This window comes from Dermochelys coriacea, chromosome 7 (genome assembly GCF_009764565.3).
Source record: "Dermochelys coriacea isolate rDerCor1 chromosome 7, rDerCor1.pri.v4, whole genome shotgun sequence".
In the NCBI taxonomy this organism is placed as follows: domain Eukaryota; kingdom Metazoa; phylum Chordata; order Testudines; family Dermochelyidae; genus Dermochelys; species Dermochelys coriacea.
The window spans coordinates 41,468,180-41,486,890 of NC_050074.1; the positions used below are offsets into that span (position 1 = coordinate 41,468,180).

At 44.9% G+C, this 18,711-nt stretch overlaps 2 protein-coding genes across 3 annotated transcripts in view; one reads left to right on the forward strand and one right to left on the reverse strand.

The window, feature by feature from the left end:
- The window catches only part of OMD (osteomodulin), a 30,582-nt gene extending 18,021 nt beyond the window's left edge, over window positions 1–12,561 (reverse strand). The window contains exon 1 of the mRNA XM_038410698.2: window positions 12,533–12,561. The gene's annotated coding sequence lies outside the window, so the exon portion shown is untranslated. The remainder of the gene's footprint in view (window positions 1–12,532) is intronic.
- The window catches only part of LOC119859060 (centromere protein P), a 327,648-nt gene that overhangs the window by 99,701 nt on the left and 209,236 nt on the right, over window positions 1–18,711 (forward strand). The window lies entirely within an intron of this gene.

The window sequence follows — 18,711 nt, forward strand, 5'->3', positions numbered from 1 at the left end:
GCACTGAGAGAACAAAGGTGATCTGTATTTACACTGCATCTGCTGCTTAGCTGAAGAATTGAGCGGGGTTGGAGCGGACTTCCATGTTCAGTGAGTTATCTCCTTCGACTGCAGGCTGACTGGGGGAAAGAAGTGGGGTCTGGAGCTCCTCTCACTGTCTCAGACCTGCGGGGAGGGCTAAATGGTGCCCCAGATCTGCAGGGAGGGCTAAGTAGATGTGGCCCCTGATCAGCACATTCATCTTCTTCCATTAGCCACTTTGAATAGCATTTGTAGCAACATTAAAGGAAATGCTCCCATATCTGTGACCTATAATAGACCACCAATTGGCTGGAGAAGTGATTAGCACAGAGCTGAGACTCCCAGTCAGTCCCCGCTCTGGCCCACTCTTTCTAAAGTTGATGTTTTAAAGAAGCTGTGAAGTCCAGCTTTATCGACATATAAAATGTAAGGTGGGATCTCTGTTACTATCGTTTTCATAGATTCTGTGTTTTTGTTTTTTCCAGATATGTTTTTAAACTATAACTTTTAACATGTAGGGATTTTGTAAATTATCAAGTGTGTGTGCTGATAGCAAGCCTAACTGCACTGAGATTTGAAAGCTAGAAAGTTAATCCCAGAATGGATGAAAGCTCATGAAGAGTAGAAGCTCAATAATACCATTGATACAAAGAACTACATGCAGAGAATTCTCTGTGAGAGCTTTGGTTCCCCAACGGGTCATGCAATACCACATCCTTCCTAATGAACGACGTTTCCTTAAATTTTGAGAACAGAGTGCAATTTAGAAAGATACATATATGTCTAGAATTAATAACTTTAGGAAACAGTTAATGTATATTATGTACATTGTTTCACTGTTCAACATTTGTTTTTGTTCTCTTAATTTACAAGTCATTTTGTTTCACAAGCAAAGATTACATTTCAAATTTGCAGACATGTTAAAATATGCAAGATTGAAGCTGTTTGAATGAAAGGCTGGGGCTGATTTAACGTTTTTGGCAATGACTGTGCCAATTTGCAGTAATGAATGTCTGGTTTTGAAAAAGCAATCTTACAGCAGATGTTTTTGTTTTAGTTTTCTACGGACTTATTTCTATGTTAGGAGCTTTAAAAGAGAGCACAGTCGTGAAAATATTTTAGTTAGTTTTCTTGGGCATAAAGATTTTTTGTTAAAGCACAGTTGTTGACGCTTGACTAGTCTTCATATGCACAGGATGTTTAAGCTTGAAACACTGTTATTTAAAAAGTCTCATATACTTTAATATGTCCATGGATGTTTCAGATGTGTTGTTATTGAATTGGAAGTGTATGATGTATTTTTGTTGAGCTCATCAGCTCCCTGGTGTCATGATGTGTATAGAAATGTCTCAGATGAAATATAAATTATTATTATTTTTAATTTCAAATGATAAAAATTGAATTGTTAGCCAAACCAAAGTGCCCGAAAACAAATAGCTGCAGATAAATAGAGTCAGAGGCAATTCAGAATCTACTGTTGTGCTTCTGAACTGTAGGTTGTACAAAAGACAATAAAAGGGCTAGTGAGGTTTTGGAAAAATTTAGTTTAATTCTTAGATAAATAAAATTTCTAGAATAACTTTGGGGTAACCATAACCTTCAAAGTTTTTTAGTTCAAATGTATTAGTTGTAGAAATAGTAGTTGCATTATTTAAACTTATCAGAGATACATATTTTATTCTTATAGATTCATAGATACTAAGGTCAGAAGGGACCATTCTGATCATCTAGTCTGACCTCCTGCACAGTGCAGGCCACAGAATCTCACCCACCCACTCCGATGAAAAACCTCACCCATGTCTGAGCTATTGAAGTCCTTAAATCATGGTTTAAAGACTTCAAGGAACAGAGAAGCCTCCCTCAAGTCAACCATGCCCCATGCTACAGAGGAAGGCGAAAAACCTCCAGGGCCTCTCCAATCTGCCCTGGAGGAAAATTCCTTCCCGACCCCAAATATGGCGATCAGCTAAACCCTGAGCATATGGGCAAGATTCACCAGCCAGATACTACAGAAAATTCTTTCCTGGGTAACTCAGATCCCATCCATCTAATATCCCATCTCAGGGGATTAGGCCTATTTACCCTGAATATTTAAAGATCAATTGCTTACCAAAATCCCATTATCCCATCATACCATCTCCTCCATAAACTTATCGAGTAGAATCTTAAAGTCACATAGATCTTTTGCCCCCACTGCTTCCCTTGGAAGGCTATTCCAAAACTTCACTCATCTGATGGTTAGAAACCTTCGTCTGATTTCAAGTCTAAACTTCCTGGTGGCCAGTTTATACCCATTTGTTCTTGTGTCCACATTGGTGCTGAGCTGAAATAATTCCTCTCCCTCTCCTGTATTTATCCCTCTGATATATTTATAGAGAGCAATCTTATCTCCCCTCAACCTTCTTTTAGTTAGGCTAAACAAGCCAAGCTCCTTAAGTCTCCTTTCATAAGACAAGTTTTCCATTCCTCGGATCATCCTAGTAGCCCTTCTCTGTACCTGCTCCAGCTTGAATTCATCCTTTTTAAACATGGGAGACCAGAACTGCACACAGTATTCTAGGTGAGGTCTCACCAGTGCCTTGTATAACGGTACTAAAATCTCCTTATCCCTACTGGAAATGCCTCTCCTGATGCATCCCAAAACCGCATTAGCTTTTTTCACAGCCATATCACATTGGCAGCTCATAGTCATCCTATGATCAACCAATACTTCAAGGTCCTTCTCCTCTTCCGTTACTTCTAATTGATGCGTCCCCAACTTGTAACTAAAATCCTTGTTATTAATCCCTAAATGCATAACCTTACACTTCTCACTATTAAATTTCATCCTATTACTATTACTCCAGTTTACAAGGTCATCCAGATCCTCCTGTATAATATCCCGCTCCTTCTCTGAATTGGCAATACCTCCCAGCTTTGTATCGTCTGCAAACTTTATTAGCACACTCCCACTTTTTGTGCCAAGGTCAGTAATAAAAAGATTAAATAAGATTGGTCCCAAAACCGATCCCTGAGGAACTCCACTGGTAACCTCCCTCCAACCTGACAGTTCACCTTTCAGTAGGACCCGTTGCAGTCTCCCTTTTAACCAATTCCTTATCCATCTTTTGATGTTCATATTGATCCCCATCTTCTCCAATTTAACTAATAATTCCCCCTGTGGCACGGTATCAAATGCCTTACTGAAATCTAGGTAAATTAGATCCACTGCGTTTCCTTTATCTAAAAAATCTGTTACCTTTTCGAAAAAGGAGATTAGGTTGGTTTGGCACAATCTACCTTTTGTAAAACCATGTTGTATTTTGTCCCATTTACCATTGACTTCAATGTCCTTAACTAATTTCTCCTTCAAAATTTTTTCCAGGACCTTGCCTACTACAGATGTCAAACTAACTGGCCTGTAGTTACCCGGATCACTTTTTTTTCCTTTCTCAAAAATAGGAACTATATTAGCAATTCTCCAATCATTCGGTACTACTCCTGAGTTTACAGATTCATTAAAAATTCTTGCTAATGGGCTTGCAATTTCAGGTGCCAATTCCTTTAATATTCTTGGATGAAGATTATCTGGGCCCCCCGATTTAGTCCCATTAAGCTGTTTGAGTTTCGCTTCTACCTCAGATATGGTAATATCTACCTCCATATCCTCATTCCCATTTGTCATGCTACCATTATCCCTAAGATCCTCTTTAGCCTTATTAAAGACTGAGGCAAAGTATTTGTTTAGATATTGGGCCATGCCTAGATTATCTTTAACCTCCACTCCATCCTCAGTGTTAAGCGGCCCCACTTCTTCTTTCTTAGTTTTCTTCTTATTTATATGGCTATAGAACCTTTTACTATTGGTTTTAATTCCCTTTGCAAGGTCCAACTCTACTCTTATTTTTATAGTGAATGTAAGAAGGTCATGAACATTTTTGACTTTGAATAAGGGGTCACCAACCTGAAAAGGTGAAGAAACCCTGGTGTAGTGCATTAAAAATAGGACTTGATATCATGAGTTGTTCGTAAATCAATAGGCCAATGACAAAACATTATCCTGCATGAAATTAAATACTGAGTGGTGATTTGAGTGCTTTGCCCAGTATCAACCAAAGTTCTTACCATTCCCAACTGGAAATGGACATTCCTTAGTCAAGCATGCCCATCTTCCTAATTAGCCATTTAACAAATCAAATGTGCATACTAGTGAAACTGCACAGTTTACAAACAGCCTCCCATATCTCCCAAGATATAGTAATCTTTCCAAGAGAGGGTGGCAGAAAGAAATAGCCAAATGGATTGCACCTAAGGGAGCTGTCTGTGTAAAGGCCTAAAAGCCAGTCCATTCAAATACAATGTCATGGCGTAGGAGAGGTTCACAACTTCCAAATATTGATTATGGTTATCTGGCCTTTAAAACAATACACATCTAAGCTTTGATGGAAATAAATTCCCTATTCAGAAAGCTGCATGTGAAACTTTACCTTGCTAAGGGCCTGTTCCAGCTCACTTTAACATCAATGGCAAAAGCTCTTTCCCAAAATGGTTTCTGGGAAAAGAAACAAAAAAGACCAGTCCCCTAATTTGTTCACTATGACTTTCCTTGATGGTCCTTTCATCCAAGGAGATGTCAAAGCATTATTTTTCCATCTTAACTGCTATTTAATTGGAGAAAAGATAACATGGGGTCCTACTGCATTGTAGGAAAGAGAGGACATTAATTTGACCAAGTCATTGAGAAGAAATTCAGGATTTCTGAAGCATGTGGTGGTTACTCCAAAATCTTGTTTGCTAACTCATTATTTAGGACTGACAATCTCAGAGCTTGTTTGCAGCTATGTTGTACCTGGGAGAGAGAGAATTTTTTATTACACTAACTTCTGTTGGTGAAAGAGACAAGCTTTTGAGCTCATACAGAGCTCTTCTTCAGGTCTGTTTATGCTCGAAAGCTTCTTTCTTTCACCATCAGAAGTTGATATAATAAAAGATATTACTTCACCCATCTTATCTCTAATTGCAGAGTTTGAACTACAGGCCTATGCTTTCCTTTTGTTGAATAATTTAGTTCTTCTTCGAGTACTTACTTATGTCGATTCCATTCTAGATGTGTGCACGCCTAGTGCATAGTTGTCGGAGACTTTTGCCTTAGTGGTATCCATAGGGCCAGCTGTGGTGCCCCCTTGAGTTCCGCACTCATGCGTTGGTGTATCAGGTGCTGCCTGCCGTACGACCTCTCAGTTCCTTCTTACCTCCCATGGTGGTTGGTTGGAGCACCTCTTTCCCTTGCTTTGCAAGTGATTAGCATTTTTTCTCCTTCTCCTGAACCTTGTGTTCTAGCTGTATTTAGTTTGTTTGTAGTAGATTAGTTAGTAAGTAGCTGTTAGGTACTGTAGTTAGCGTATGTCTACACTACAAAATTAGGTCGAATTTATAGAAGTTGATTTTTTAGAAATCGTTTTCATATAGTCGATTGTGTGTGTCCCCACACAAAATGCTCTAAGCGCATTAAGTGCATTAACTCGGCGGAGTGCTTCCGCAGTACCGAGGTTAGTGTTGACTTCCGGAGCGTTGCACTGTGGGTAGCTATCCCACAGTTCCCGCACTCTCCGCCGCCGATTGGAATTCTGGGTTGAGATTCCAGTGCTTAATGAGGTAAAAACATTGTCGCAGGTGGTTCTGGATACATGTTGTCAGGCCCTCCCTCCCTCCGTGAAACAATGGCAGACAATGGTTTCGTGCCTTTTTCCTGGGTTACCTGTGCAGATACCATACCACGGCAAGCATGGAGCCCGCTCAGCTCACTGTCACCATATGTCTCCTGGGTGCTGGCAGACACGGTACTGCATTGCTACACAGCAGCAGCTCATTGCCTTGTGGCAGTAGACTGTGCAATAGGCCTGATAACTATTGTCATCATGTCGTAGGTGCTCTTAGCTGCGTCGGTGAGGTCGGTCAGGAGTGCCTGAACAGACATGGGCGCAGGGACATAAATAGGAGTGACTCAACCAGGTCATTCTCTTTAGTCCTGCAGCCAGTTGTATTGCACCATCTTCTGCCGAGCAGCCAGGAGATGAGGATGGCTAGCATTCCACTGCACCGTCTGCTGCCAGCCAAAGATGTAAAAGATAGATGGAGTGGATCAAAACAAGAAATAGACCAGATTTGTTTTGTATTCATTTGCTCCAGCCTCCCTCCTTTCCTCCCTCCGTGAAATCAACGGCCGACAATCGTTTCAGTGAGGTCTGTCAGGGGCACCTTGAAAAGTTTAATGGAGATTCAGTCCTGCGTGGAATACCGGGGGGGGAGGGATAGCTCAGTGGGTTGAGCATTGGCTTGCTAAACCCAGGGTTTTGAGTTCAATTTTTGAGGGGGCTATTCTGTGCGACAGTTGTTTTTGTTTTTCCTTGATTTAAATCCACCTCCTTCGTTGATTTTAATTCCCTGTAAGCCATGTCATCAGTCGCCCCTCCCTCAGTCAGAGCAACGGCAGATAATCGTTCCGCACCTTTTTTCCATATAGCCTCCATATCATGGCAACCATGGAGCCCGCTCAGATCACTTTGGCAATTATGACCACGTTAAACACTACGTGCATTATCCAGCAGTATATGCAGCACCAGAACCTGGCAAAGCTAAACCGGGTGAGTAGGCAATGTCAGTGCGGTGATGAGAGTGATCAGGACATGGGCACCGACTTCTCTTAAAGCACGGTCCCTGGCAATGGGGACATCATGGTGCTAATGGCGCAGGTTCATGCCATGGAATGCCGATTCTGGGCCCCAGGAAACAAGCACATACTGGTGGGACTGCATAGTGTTGCAGGTATGGGACGATTCTTTTGCATGCGTAAGGGAACTTTCATGGAACTTTGTGACTTGCTTTCGCCTGCCCTGAAGCACTAGAATATCAAGCAGCCCTCACAGTTGAGAAGCGAGTGGCAATAGCCCTGTGGAAGCTTGCAACGCCAGACAGCTACCGGTCAGTCAGGAATCAATTTGGAGTGGGCAAATCTACTGTGGGGGCTGCGGCGATGCAAGTAGCCAACACAATCAAAGATCTGCTGATATCAAAGGTAGTGACCCTGGGAAATGTGCAGGTCACAGTGGATGGCTTTGCTGCAATGGGATTCCCTAACTGTGGTAGGGCGATAGACAGAACCCATATCCCTATCTCGGTACTGAAGCACCAAGCCAGCGAGTACATAAACTGCAAGTGGTACTTTTCAATGGTGCTGCAAGCACTGGTGGATCACAAGGGACATTTCACCAACATCAACGTGGGATGGCTGGGACAGGTACATGACACTCCCATCTTCAGGAACTCTGGTCTGTTTCAAAAGCTGCAGGAAGGGACTTGCTTCCCAGAACAGAAAATAACAGGGGCTGTAGTGGCGGCCTCTGCTCCAGCTGCCTTTTGTGCAGCTCAACCATATGCTGGAGCATATTAGTTTGATCCTCCTTTAGCCTCAGCATTGAATCCTGCCTCCTCTCATCACACTGCTGCCACCTATCATCTTCAGCCCTCTCTTCAGCCCACCACTTATTCTCTTCAGTCTGCCAACTCTCCTTGCATTCATGTTGTGCTTTGCTGAACTCTGACATTGTCTGCCTCCACACATTCGTCTGTGCTTTGTCAGTGTGGGAGGACAGCATGAGGTCAGAGAACATTTCATCGTGACTGTGGTTTTTTTTGCCTTCTAATCTTCGCTAGCCTCTGGGAAGGAGAAGATAATGTGATCCTTGAAACACATGCAGCTGGTGGAGGAAAGAAAAAGGGACAGTGGTGTTTAAAAAGACACATTTTATAGAACAATGGATACACTCTATCATGGTAAACCTTGCTGTTAACATTACATACGTAGCACATGTGCTTTTGTTACACGGTTGCATTTTGCATCCCCCCACAGCATGGCTAGCCCCTCCCTCCTTTGTTCCTCAATGATTCCTGACTGTGTGCTACTGGCCTGGAGTGGTAAAGTGTCCTAGCATGGTGGACGGAATAAGGCTGCCCTGCCCAGAAACCTTTTGCAAAGGCTTTGGGAGTACATCCAGGAGAGCTCTATGGTGATGTCCCTGGAAGATTTCCGCTCCCTCCTGAGACACATTAACAGACTTTTCCAGTAGCTGTACTGGCTGCGAATGCCAGGGCAAATTAATCATTAAACATGCTTGCTTTTAAACCATTTATACTATTTAAAAAGGTACACTCACCAGAGGGCCCTTCTCCACCTTGCGGGTCCAGGAGGCAGCCTTGGGTGGGTTTGGGGGTACTGGCTCCAGGTCCAGGGTGAGAAACAGTTTCTGGCTGTCGGAAAAACCGGTTTCTCCACTTGCTTGCTGTGAGCTATCTTCAACCTCCTCCTCATCATTTCCTCATCCCCAAAACCTGCTTCTGTGTTGCCTCCCACTCCATTGATGGAGTCAAAGCACAGGGTTGGGGTAGTGGTGGCTGAACCCCCTAAAATGGCATGAAGCTCATCATAGAAGCGGCATGTTTGGGGCTCTGACCTGGAGCGGCCATTTGCCTTTCTGGTTTTCTGGTAGGCTTGCCTCAGCTCCTTAAGTTTCACGCGGCACTGCTTCGGGTCCCTTTTATGGCCTCTGTCCTTCATGCCCTAGGAGATTTTGACAAATGTTTTGGCATTTTGAAAACTGGAATAGAGTTCTGATAGCACAGATTCCTCTCCCCATACAGCGATCAGATCCTGTACCTCCTGTTCGGTTCATGCGGAAGCTCTTTTGCGATTCTGGGACTGCATGGTCACCTCTGCTGATGAGTTCTGCACTCACCTGCAGCTTGCCATGATGGCCAAACAGGAAATGAGATTCAAAAGTTTGTGGGCCTTTTCCTATCTACCTGTCCAGGGCATCTGATTTGAGAGTGCTGTCCAGAGCGGTCACAATGGAGCACTCTGGGATAGCTCCCAATACCGTCAAATTGCGTCCATGCTATGCCAAATTCAACCCAGCAAGGCCAATTTCAGCGGTAATCCCCTTGTCGGGGGTGGAGTAAAGAAATCAATTAAGTGCCCTGTAAGTCGAAAAAAAGGGGTTCGTCGTGTGGACGGGTGCAGGGTTAAATTGACTTAATGCTGTGAAATTCGACCTCAACTCTTAATGTAGACCAGGCCAGATAGGGTCCTGGCGAGGACTTTGCCCCAGGTGGAGCATGCCTGGATCTCCTGGTTTTAAGCCCTACTCTGACTGCAACAGTCCTATGCCTATTTGAGACCCCCATGGTAGCTGTTTGAAGTGCCTGAGGGAATCCCACGTTAAAGAGAAGTGTCGTATATGTAAGAACTTTCGTCTCAGGACACAGAAAGGACGCAACATTCACTTGAGGGCCCTCCTTCTGGAGGCTGCTTTTCGCCCAGCCTCAGAGCCGGCCCAGCCGGACACAATGCCTAGCATTTCAGCCTTGGTGTGTAGTGCACCCCTTGCACCGGGCTCTTCACGGCACCAATCCCCTTCGCTGGTACCCAAGAAGAAGGCTAAGAGAGACCCAGTATCGAGCAAGCCAGATCAAGGGGCATTGGGCAAAGGACCCTGTTCAGGCCATCTGCCCAAGCCGGAGTCGCAAGGGGGCATGCCCTGAGGGACCTCCTACCCCCCTAAGGGATCCACCACCGACTCCAGGGATCCACGTTGATGGTGCAGTCAATGCTCTCTCAGCTCCCAGCCCAGAGACCAATAGACTCTTCCGCTGCAGTCAGCACCACGGGTGGCGATGGACCTGGTGAAGGCTCCCTATGAGGGCAAGCCAGCCATGAGGCCTCACAGAAGGCAAGTGAGTACCGCTGGTCTCCGGAGCCAAGGCAGAGCCCTTTGTCTCCATGTCCTTGGTTTCCGCATCAGCCCAGGTCACCGGTTCACCACTACAGGTCGCCGGCACTGCGCTCCCTGTCTCCACCCTTGTGCCAGGCCTCACCTAGAGGGAGGTGCCGGTCGTCTTCGTGTCGATGGTCACTGTCACTGAGACCTTGGGGACGCTCCCGAACTTGAAGCTGCTGCTCCTACTCCCGGCACCCGTCAGACCATTCCAGGCACTGGTCATCTATGGTAACAGTTAGCCACCAGACCTAGGTGTGAATGGCCCTGCCCTGGTCACCGGAATAGGAGGACTTCTGCAGCATGGAGAAGGGAGTTCAGCCCCTCGCTGAGACAGCACCATTGCGACTTGACTCCAGAGGGTGCATCCGCTGCAGCAATGCCGACATGGCAGCAGGGCAAGTGTCCAGGACAATGGCCTTACTGGAACACCTGTGGTGTACTGGTTATGCCGATGCCCCCATCTCACTAGTCTTTGGTCGCGGCATCGGACGAACCCCAGTCAGCATTGGCCTTGATGCAGGATGTGCCAGCGGGCGCTGTGGTGGAGGAACAGGTGCCCATCCTGATATCCCCTTCCCCTGTGGGGGAAGATGCCCTGGGTCGTCCCCCGGTGGTGCAGTCGTTGTCCTCCTCTCCAAATGAGGTGTGGCGGGGTCCTTCTGGGGTAGCCCACCAGACGACTTTAGGGAGTACTAAGCACTGTTCCCTTGGATGGCCACCAACTAGGACCTTGAGGCAGAGGAAATGGTGGAGCAATCGGACACGTTCAGTGTACTCTCCGTGTCCTCCTCCACATGTGTCACACTCCCGGTGCACGAAGGTGTTCTGAACGTTGCCAAAGACATCTGGCAAACCTCGTCCTCCATCCCACCCACTTCTAAGGACATATTCTTGCCAGTCTTCTGCTCAAAGCTTCAGAAGTCTGAGGAGGAACGTAGGTTGCACTCTCTGGATGTCAGGAGAGCGCTAGCTGTCTGCATTGAGAGGACCAAGCCATTTTGCAAGTCAACACAGTTCGTCATGGTGGAATATAGGGATGAAAGGTCATCCAGTGTCCAACCAGAGAATTTCTTCTTGGATCACAGCCTGCGTCCAGTTCTGCCATGATCAGGCAAAGGTGTCGCCACCAGCGGTCATAACAGCCCATTCAACTAGAGCACAGGCATCGGCGGCGGCCTTCCTTGCCCATGTGCCAATTTCTGATATCTTGAGGGCCGCCACCTGGTGCATACATTCACTTTTCACTTTGCGCTTACCCAGCAAGCCTGAGACGATGCAGGCTTTGGTAGAACAGTGCTATAATTCGCATGTCTATGAACTCTGAACCCATCACCAGGGATTCTGCTTGTGAGTCACCTAAAATGGAATCAACATGAGCAAGCACTCGAAGAAGAAAAATGGTTACCTACCTTTCGTAACTGTTCTTCGAGATGTGTTGCTCATGTCCATTCCATTACTTACCCTCCTGCCCCTCTATTGGAGTTGCTGGCAAGAAGAAACTGAGAGGGCATAGGATCGGCGGTGCCTGAGATATCACCGCATGAGTCTGGCACTCTAGGGACAACACAGCTGGCCCTTTGGATACCGCTAAGGCAAAAGTCTCTGACAACTGTGCACGTGGGCATTCACACACCAAGAATGGAATGGACATGAGCAACACATCTCAAAGAACAACAGTTGCGAAAAGTAGGTAACGGTTTTTTTGATAGCTTCAATATGTTTTTCAATGTGGTAAAAAATTGTATAGGAACTTATTTAAAAATATCTGGAACTTGTTCATTCTTGTCACATTAAAAACCAGAGATGGCTAAGTGTTTTTTTGTTTACTTTTTATATTTATGTTCATTATTTATATTGTGCTGAACTGCTTGTAATTACTTGCATGAAACATAAACAGGATTTGTAGAGAAAATATACATGGATTTGAGGAAATGGACAAGCAGCAGGTTTGAATGAATGAGTTCTCCCTCCCTCCCACCCATTTTAGAATTACTAAAGTTTTGTAATTTGTAACTCGGAGGCTATAGAAAACATTGTATGTATATTTAAAATCTGTGGACCAAATCCTGCCTTCTGCTGTATAAACTGCATTAGGGAAGATGGTATCAGAAACCTTTTTATCATGCAAGCAGCAGAGTAGGTTCTGCCCTACTGCTTCAACCATTAGAAGGTATAACCAGCTAGCACATAGACTTTTGTTGTACTTCCCATGCCTGTCTGACTTGCTGTTTGGCTGATGTTAAACTGTTTGCTGTGTGTAACCACTGCTCAGACAAGTGGTGGGCAACATCTTGTGGTGCCCTTTCCTAAATCGTCATGCACTGCAGGCATAGTATGTGTTCTGGAAATGCACACATTATAACATTGAAAAACCAGTCGGAGAACCCTTCAGTCTCTTTGGTCACTCGATTACAGACCTAAAAGTTGCAATTCTTCAACAAAAAACTTCAAAAACAGACTCCAACAAGAGACTGCTGAATTGGAATTAATTTGCAAACTGGATATAATTAACTTAGGCTTGAATAAAGACTGGGAGTGGATGGGTCATTACACAAAGTAAAAGTAGTTCCCCATGTTTATTTCCCCCCCCCCCAGACATTCCTGTCAACTGCTGAAAATGTCCCACCTTGATTATCACTACAAAAGATTCCCCCGCTTCCCCCCCCCCCCCCCGTTCTCCTGCTGGTAGCCCACCTTACCTGATCACTCTTGTTACAGTGTGTATGGTAACATCCATTGTTTCATGTTCTCTATGTACGTAAATATCCCCACTGTATTTTCCACTGAATGCATCTGATGAAGTGAGCTGTAGCTCATGAAAGCTTATGCTCAAATAAATTTGTTAGTCTCTAAGGTGCCACAAGTATTCCTTTTCTTTTTGCGGATACAGACTAACACGGCCGCTACTCTGAAACACATGACACTGTTATGCCCCAGTGTCCTGTCTGGCTCTCCCAGATAAGGGTAGAATTTTGCCAAGTGCTTAGGTTTGCATCAGATGTTTCTGGTGTTGTTGTATGCTCTGATACAGCTTGGGGTTGTACCTACTGGCTGTACCAAAAATGTTGTTAAAGGTATCTATTACATAAGCTTACTACTTCTTTCTTTCTCTCTTTCTCTCGTTCTCTCTTTCTCTCTTTCTTTCTTTAGATTTTAGATACTAAAGGTTTAGCATCAGCATGATTTTTGGGTAAGCTCTAAGTTGTATGGGTGTGTGGCTGGTTCTTTGGGATCAGAAGAACCTATTATTTGAGGAGACTGGTTGTAAAGAACCACTCATCTCTACACCCAATGTTTTGGTGGTAATACAAGAGCTGGAATGCCTGAGGAAACTGCCTTTATGTTTTCTTGTTAGCCAGTGTGGTAAAACAGGAGTTTACTTTTGTGACTGGTTTGGTATATCGTATAAAAGAATAACTACCAGTTTTGGGTTGTGTTTGCCCTATTTCTCAGCAGTTCGTCCTGAATTTGGCATCCTCAGTTGCGACCCACCAAGGCACGGTTACACTTCCTACCTATGTCATCAGGTCCCTGACTTGCTGTGGAGAAGGTGAAAAAATCTACCCTGCCTTGACCAATTTGCCAGTGAGGGGAAAATTTGTTCTCAGCCCCAAAAGAAAAGAGGCGACTTGGGAACTGCCCACTCCAGATCATAAAAAAAGTAGTCTTCCTTTGATACATGGGTGTTAGAGGTTGCTGCTGACTTATGGAAGAGTTCCTTCCAGAATGCACAATGTATAAATACCTCCATCTCCCCCACCTTGTCTGGCCACTTTCTGTTCCCCCTTGGCTGGGTTAGTTCTAGGCTGGTTAGTTGGCTGTTTCTATTTATGCATGCATGCATGCTTGGCTGCTTAAATGTTTTTCACCTTGGGCAGCAAAACACTTTGGGCCATTCCTGCCCCTTGGCTTGGCTCTGCTTATGTATGTCCTTCCTCTTGTCCCAATCCCCTTTTTCCTGCCTCCTTGTCAAAGATCTACCGCCTTCAATAGCAGTGAGCATATTACATGCTTTTGTTGGTCATTGGGATAGGAAAAAGTTATACCATTAATAAATGTGGGAAATAAAGCTTTATGTTTCTGTTAGCTTAGTCATTAGTGTAATTAATTAATTTTATAGTTGTTTAAAATTTACTTTCTTCCCTTTCCTATTTTGTCGGAATAATTTTATAGATTCAGTATCTCCTTTATGCTACAAAAAACTTTGTGGTGCTAAAGATAATAGGAGGAAGAACAATAGGGGTAAAAATATGAGTAATCAGAGGAAAAATATGGAAAAATGTACTCTTAATTGTGTGTAGTAGCTGAGGATGTAAATATTTAAAAACATGAGTATTCAAAATAGCAAACTACATTATAGTGAAATTGCAAAGTTCTGTCTGATAAATGCTATTAGATCAACAACTTAAAAGCTACATGGCATATTGTTGTTTTAAATTGTTCACAGATTGGCAGGATTTATAATTTGAAATTATTCCATAGTCCTTCTGAGGTTTACATTCCATGTGGAAATCTCTTAATTTTGCTGTGAAAAACTTATTCTTCAGCAAACAATATTTACCCTACAAGGAAACATCACGGTGAGGGAAGTATGAAAGCATGGCTTTGATCAATTAGGCCTAAAACACTTTATGCATCTTTCTTGCATTTTATCAGATTAATAGCACCTTTGAGAGTAACTGCGGATCAGATTAATCAATAAATGGTTTGGCCCCAGCAGTTTTCTCTTTTTTTAAAACTAAAAAGTTGAATTAGTAATATTGCTGACTCTCAAAAAGGGAGTGTTACTGTAGCAATGTCTGTCCCAGGATATTAGAGAGCCAAGGTGGGTGAGGTAATATCTTTTATTGGACCAACTTCTATTGGTGAGAGAGACAAGCTTTGGAGTTGCACCAAGCTCTTCCTCAGGTCTGGGAAGGTCCCAAAACTCTTCCCCTTGTGCCCCCATGTCACCGCCAACCCACTTTCCCCAACGTCTGGGTTCTTATCACCACTGGCTGTCTCCAACGTCTGTAGTTTCACCACCCAGCCCTGCAAACTACGACCCTTACCCACTAAGCCCCATCACCATGTATTTTAGCCAACCTGAAGTGTAGCACTCATTGCATGGCACTCCAGACAGGAAGGTTGAGTATGATAACAGGACATACGCAAATCTGTGATTGTCCCGTTCCCCACCCCCTTCCCTCTTCCTAAGCAGCACAGGTGTGTCATACCCTTTGTTTCCCAAGCAGTTGTGTTTCTTTTCAGTAAATTAATTTTCTTTTCAATAAATGAATTTTTTGGCTTTTAAAACATACTTTATTATTGCATTAAGTAAAAGATACTGTAGCCCAGGAAAGCAACAGGCACTGCAAGTCAGTGCATCATACTTAGCAAACATAGATTCCTACTAACATTGGAACCACTGCACTTCCCTCCAGTGCAGGGCACCAAACATTAGTGGTGGCTTTCAGCCTCAGATTGCTCCCTCAAGGCATCCCTAATCTTTGCAGCCCCACGCTGGGCCCCTCTAATAGCCCTGCTCTCCGGCTGTTCAGAGAGCAACAACAAATTCAGCCTCCAGGTGTTGAACCTCTGAGGTCCATGCCTGAGTGAATCTTTCACCCTTCCCTTCACAAATGTTATGGAGGATACAGCACACGATATAACGGTGCGGATGTTGTCATCGGCCAGGTCCAGCTTCCCATACAGACAATGCCAGCAGCCCTTCAAACGGCCAAAAGCACACTCCACAGTCATTCTGCACTGACTCAGCCTGTTGTTGAACTGCTCCTTGTTGCTGTCAAGGCTCCCTATGTAGGGTTTCATGAGTCACGGCATTAAAGGGTAGGCGGGGTCTCCAAGGATCACAATGGGCATTTCGACTTCCCCTATGGTGATCTTCTGGTTTGGGAAGAAAGTCCTGGCTTGCAGCTTCCTGAACAGGCCTGTGTTCCAAAAGATGCGTGCATCATGCACCTTTCCGGACCAGCCTGCGTTAATGTCCATGAAACGCTCTTGGTGATCCACAAGCGCCTGGAGAACCATAGAGAAATACCTCTTCCGATTTATGTACTCCGAGGCTAGGTGGGCTGGTGCCAGATTTGGAATATGTGTCCCATCTATCGCCCTTCCTCAGTTAGGGAAACCCATTTGTGCAAAGCCAGCCACAATGTCATGCACGTTACCCAGAATCAGAGTTCTTCTGAGCAGGATGCGATTAATGGCCCTGCGAACTTGCATCAACACGATTCCAGTTGTCGACTTTCCCATTCCAAACTGGTTAGTGACCAATCGGTAGCTGTCTGGAGTTGCCAGCTTCCAGATGGCAATATCCACCTTTTTCTTCACAGGTGTGGCAGCTCTCAATCTCTTGTCCATGTGCCGTAAGGTGGGGACGAGCTCAGTACACATTCCCATGAAAGTGGCTTTTCTCATCCAAAAGTTCTGCAGCCACTGCTCATCATCCAAGGCTTGCATGACGATGTGATTTCACCACTCAGTGCTTGTTTCCCAAGCCAAAAAGCAGCGTTCCACTGTGGTGAGCATGTCTGTGAATGCCACAAGCAATCTCATGTTGTACGTGTTATGCAAGTTGACATCATCGTGGGACTCCTCACTGTCAATTTGTAGCTTAAGGAGTAACTTGACTGCAATTCGTGACGTGCAGGCGAGAGGCATCAGCATATTCCTCAGCAGTTTGGGATCCATTCCCACAGACCGAAAGGGAAGACAGAGCGTGCAATACAAAAAATGTTGAAAGATGGCGCCAAATGTGGATGGAAGCACAGGGATTGCTGGGATGCAAAGCGATGCATCACAGGGTATTCGGTCAGGACCCAGAATGCCCCCCCTCCCCGTGCCCCTTTCCCACAAGCCACAACGCCAGAATGGGAAGAGGTGCTCTGTGTGATAGCTGCCCATAATGCACCGCTCCCAATGCTGCTGCAAGTGTTGCAAATGTGGCCACGCCAGTGCGCTTGCAACTGACAGTGTGAACATACTGCAGCGCTTTCCCTGCTGTAGTCTCCAAGGGCTGGTTTAACTCACAGTGCTCTACATCTGCAAGTGTAGCATGCCCTTAATGAAAAGGAGTACTTGTGGCACCTTAGAGACTAACAAATTTATTTGAGCATAAGCTTTCGTGAGCTACCGCTCACTTCATCGGATGAATTCAGTGGAAAATACAGTGAGGAGATTTATATACACACACACAGAGAACATGAAACAATGGGTTTTATCATACACACTGTAAGGAGAGTGATCACTTAAGATGAGCTATTACCAGCAGGAATGGGGGGGGGGGGGAAGAAAACCTTTTGTGGTGATAATCAAGGTGGGCCATTTTCAGCAGTTAACAAGAATGTATGAGGAACAGTGGGGGGTGGGGTGGAGGGAGAAATAACATGGGGAAATAGTTTTACTTTATGTAATGACCCATCCACTCCCAGTCTCTATTCAAGCCTAAGTTAATTGTATCCAGTTTGCAAAATAATTCCAATTCAGCAGTCTCTCCTTGGAGTCTGTTTTGAAGTTTTTTTGTTGAAGGGTAGCCACTCTCAGGTCTGTAATCGAGTGACCAGAGAGACTGAAGTGTTCTCCGACTGGTTTTTGAATGTTATAATTCTTGACATCTGATTTGTGTCCATTTATTCTTTTATATAGAGACTGTCCAGTTTGACCACTATACATGGCAGAGGGGCATTGGTGGCACATGATGGCATATATCACATTGGTAGATGCGCAGGTGAACGAGCCTCTGATAGTGTGGCTGATGTGATTAGGTCCTATGATGGTGTCCCCTGAATAGATATGTGGACAGAGCTGGCAACGAGCTTTATTGCAAGGATAGGTTCCTGGGTTAGTGGTTCTGTTGTGTGGTGTGTGGTTGCTGGTGAGTATTTGCTTCAGGTTGGGAGGCTGTCTGTAAGCAAGACATTTTATTAGATGTCTGGGAATACCGGGTAGACAAACTGTACAGTGCAAATATCTCCATGATTATTTCACTATTTACCGGGGGGCTTCTGTCAGCAGCCCACCTTTTCCATTCTTGTCCCCAGCCAACCTACTGCTGTGACTTTACCATCCCCATCCTCCCTTGAATGAGGGTTTAGGTGGGTTATAAGAGAGTGATGAGTAGGCTCCTTGCTGTACTAGCCATAGGCGCCCCCAACACCCCCTGTTCCACTCCTTTAATAAACACCTCCTTTAAATTCTTCACGAAACCATGACAGGTTTCAGAGTAGCAGCCGTGTTAGTCTGTATTCGCAAAAAGAAAAGGAGTACTTGTGGCACCTTAGAGACTAACAAATTTATTAGAGCATAAGCTTTCGTGAGCTACAGCTCACTTCATCGGATGCATTCACCAAACCATGTATCTGATCACTGTATCCCCTCCCTATGGAGTACCTGCACTGGACATCCACCACAAAGAGGCTCCAGCAATTAGTTTAGCTGCTTCTTCCCGCCCTGCCCCTATATACCCAACTGGGTTCTCAGACATCTCCTAATGCTCCCTTTAATATCAGCCAAAAACGTGTCTGTGTCCAAGTCTGACAGGTGAACCCCATTCTCCCTGAATACTAATGATGCCCCACATGCTGTATCAGGATGTGAAGTTACCCGACTCCCCTGTGACCTCTATGAATTTGATCACCTCCCTGCTCATGTACGTCCTAGCCTTGTTAACCTGGGGGCAGGCGGTGCTTCATTGCTCCCTGCCACACCCTGCATTGCAGCGTGTCCAATCATAACATTTTTACTCCTGGAAAAAATTCCAGGATCTCCCTCAAGTCTTTCTTAGCAATAAGCACTGAGGCTACCCCTTTTCACGTTTCCAAATAATTTCCCCCAAAGTGCACCTGGTGCCCACTGTCAGGCCCCCAGAGTGTACACA